Here is a 3463-nt window from a genome sequence, read left to right as displayed (position 1 = left end):
CTTCTGGGATGGGCCTGGCCAATCCTGTTTTCTTCCCAAGATTGTTGTGGATAATTCAGTCATTCGTTCCGCAACCAAATCATTTGTTCATCTTTTGGCCCCCGTTAGGTGTAAGTCATACGTGTGATAGCTTTATGACTAATTTGAATAAAATATTTACAATTCGGAAATTACTGTGATAATTGTCTTATCGTTTTTTAGTTCTTCGAAGCATATAAGAGGATCTATTATATTTGTGATTTAAACAAAATTGCAAAAGAGGCTGGGCACGGTGGCTCACGCCTGTAATCCCAGCACTTTGGAAGGCCAAGGCGGGTGGACCACCCGAGTTCAAGACCAGCCTGACCAACATGGAGAAACCGTCTCTACTAAAAATACAAAATTAGCCGGGCCTGGTGACACATGCCTGTAAACCCAGCTACTTGGATGGCTGAGGCAGGCGAATCGTTTGAACCCAGGAGGTGGAGGTTGCGTTGAGCCAAGATCGCGCCATTACACTCCAGCCTGGGCAACAAGAGTGAAACTCTGTCTCAAAAAATAAATAAATAAATAAATAAAAAGAAAAAAAATGAGGGAGAGTTTGATTAAATCTGTAATCAGTGTTTTGATTATATGGTTTTATTGTTTTAATTATTGATTTCATTATATTATTGAGCCATGTGTTTAGTTTGTGGTCAATGTTTTAGCTAAATCAAAGAGGAATCTGATTAAATTTTTTAATTTTTAATTTTTTTCCTGCATAGATTAACCTCAACCTGATGATTAAATAAATTTGTAAACAGTGGCAGTTTCACCTCCTAAGTGTCTCTCTGATGCAACCCCTACTCCTCTTCTCTACCACCTTCATCCTAACCCAAACCACTGTCATCACTCACGTGGATTACTGCAATATCCCCTGGGTTCAAGCAATCGCCTGCCTCAACCTCCCAAGTAGCTGGGACTACAGGCAGACACCACATCTGACAAAATATGCTAATTATTAAAAAGAAGTGAAGAAAGTTGATCTTAACAAATTACATATACATGCAATTTGTTATATATAATTATATATAGATAATTTTTTTTAGACAAGGTCTCACTCTGTCACTCAGGCTGGAGTGCAGTGATGTGATCATGGTTTATTGCAGCCTTAACCTCCCTGAGATCAGGTGATCCTCCAGTCTCTGCCTCCCAAAGTGCTTGAATTATAGGCATAAGCTACCATGCCCAACCTAAATAATATTTTAGATCTTAAGTTAGATATCTTCTAAATAGTAGGACACAAATTGAAGTGTTTCAAGTAGTTTGTATAAATTATTAAGGAACAAGACGAAGCCGTGTTAGTTTGTTGGGTCTAGGGCTGCCATAATGAAGTGCCACAGACTGGATGAGTTAAACAACAGAAATGTTATTTTCTCATAATTCTATAGTCTAGAAGTGAGACCTCAAGGCATTGGCATATTTGGTTTCTCCTGAGGCCTCTTTCCCTGGCTTTTATATGGCCATCTTCTCTCTGTGGCTTCATATGTTCTTTCCTCTCTATGAGTTTAAATTCTAATCTCCTCTTCCTATAAAAACTTCAGTCATTGAATTAGGGCTCACCCTAATGACTTTATTTTAATGTAATGACCTCTGTAAAGATCCTGTCTCTAAATATAGTCACATTCAGAGGTACTGAGAATTAGGACTTCCATAAATGAATTTTGAGGGGAACACAATAGGGCCCGTAACAGAAGCCGACCAATAGGACACGTCTCTGCAGCTGAATTATTTTTATTCTCCTTTAAAACAATTTTTTAATAGTTTTGGGGGAACACATGCTTTTTGTTATGTTGATAAATTTTTTAGTGGTGATTCCTGAGATTTTGGTGCACCTGTCACCCAAGCAGTGTACACTGTACCCAATGTGTAGGGTTCTTTTTTTTTTTTTTTTTTTTGAGACAGAATCTCTTGCCCAGGCTGGAGTGCAATCGTGCTATCTTAGCTCACTGCAACCTCTGCCTCCCGAGCAGCTGGGATTACAGACGCCCACCACCACACCTGGCTAATTTTTGTATTTTTAGTAGAGATGGAGCTTCACCATGTTGGCCAGACTGGTCTCGAACTCCTGACCTTGTGATCTGCCCACCTCGACCTCCCAAAATGCTGGGACTACAGGCATGAGCCACTGCGCCTGGCCCCCAGTGTGTAGTCTTTTGTCCCTCACTCCTCTTCCCATCCCCCTGCCAAGTCCCCAAAGTCTATCATATCATATTATGCCTTTGTGTCCTTATAGTGTAGCTCCCACTTATAAGTGAGAATATATGATGTTCCTTGGATTACTTCACTTAGAATTACTTTCACTTAGAATAATGATCTCCAATTACTTCACTTAGAATAATGATCTCCAATTACTGAATTACTGAATTACTTCACTTAGAATAATGATCTCCAATTCCATCCAGGTTGCCATGAAAGCCATTATTTCATTCCTTTTTATGACTAAGTATCCCATGTTGTTGCAGCTGATTTTTTAAATTGTACTTTTCCCCATCAATTATTAAAATAAGGCTTGTTTCTGAAATATTAGGACATAAGATCACTAGGCAAAAGTTTTAGGGTTATAATTTATCATTACAGTTTCCTGAGCAGTTGTCTTAGAATAGTCTGTGTCATAGTTTCCTCTGGGGTTTCAATAAATATTCATCTCCAAAACATTATTGTATTTTTCAGGAATTTAAAATTACATAGAATGCTCCCTTAAGCAAGAACTGCGAAGAACTGGGAGTAAAGGTAGACACACCTAATTTGACTGTCAGTAAAAAACTCTGATCGAAATCTTAGTTCTGGCAGATTTGAATAACCAGAAAACCTGCCTGCTAAAAACACCTAGATTTGCCAAATTAAAACACACACACACAGAGTAAATGTCCTCATAAATGTACAGCTGAGCTATCTAGTAATCTGAAGAACAGGAATTTAAGCTCATGCTAAGACTACCCAGGTAGTGGGGCTGATAGCAGGATGTTGTGTTCCATATTCCAGGGAATTGTGTCTTAATATTCATACGGAAACAGGATTAGAGACTTTGGGCCCATGTTGGAACCCTTAAAAGATTACACCCTAAGTAAAAGGGAGGGAACTAAACAAAATCCCACCAACACAGATGTTCTGAGTATAAAAGTTACAGATGGTGCAATAGGGGAAGAGTCTCTCCTAAGGACTTACAAACACAGGTCTGTGTCTCAGGTGGGTTTGGTATTTAACATCATCTGCTTGGTCTGTGAATCCCCGAGGCACGAGATTAGCATGGGGCAAGAGATTAGCATGGAAATTATCCCTAAATGTGAGATATCCTTGGGATGCCTGAGCAAGTTACTTTTTTGATTGATTTTTACTTCTCCTAGTAGTAATTAAATAATAACACCTAACAGGTACAGAACTCATTTAATCTTTAGAACCTTTTTTTCTGTTTGAAAAAACCCTATGACAGGGGCACAGTAAT

This window comes from Sapajus apella, unplaced genomic scaffold (genome assembly GCF_009761245.1).
Source record: "Sapajus apella isolate SASKATOON/1434 unplaced genomic scaffold, GSC_monkey_1.0 scaffold47, whole genome shotgun sequence".
In the NCBI taxonomy this organism is placed as follows: Eukaryota; Metazoa; Chordata; class Mammalia; order Primates; family Cebidae; genus Sapajus; species Sapajus apella.
Note: the sequence above shows the minus strand (reverse complement) of the source record.